Genomic DNA, 282 nt, shown 5'->3' with positions numbered 1-282 from the left:
TAAACCAGCAGTGCAGAAACGTCACATATTTCAACTCTAATGCTGTAAATCAGTTCTTTAATAAATATAAAAACAAAACGTTTAAAACAAACAAAAAATAAAAACTTTAGTGAGATGAAGCAGCAAAAGACTTGAGAAAAGACTCCTGCTGGTTCTGGTAAAAAGTTGTTTATGTTCTTCTAACTTCAGTAACTATATTTATATTTATATATTTTTTATTTATATTCATATGTAGCTTTGTGCAGCGTGTTGTAGAGACTGATATTAAAACCCTTCATGGCA

Source organism: Austrofundulus limnaeus, unplaced genomic scaffold (genome assembly GCF_001266775.1).
Source record: "Austrofundulus limnaeus strain Quisiro unplaced genomic scaffold, Austrofundulus_limnaeus-1.0 Scaffold9, whole genome shotgun sequence".
Classification (NCBI taxonomy): domain Eukaryota; kingdom Metazoa; phylum Chordata; class Actinopteri; order Cyprinodontiformes; family Rivulidae; genus Austrofundulus; species Austrofundulus limnaeus.
This window is presented reverse-complemented; position numbering follows the sequence as displayed.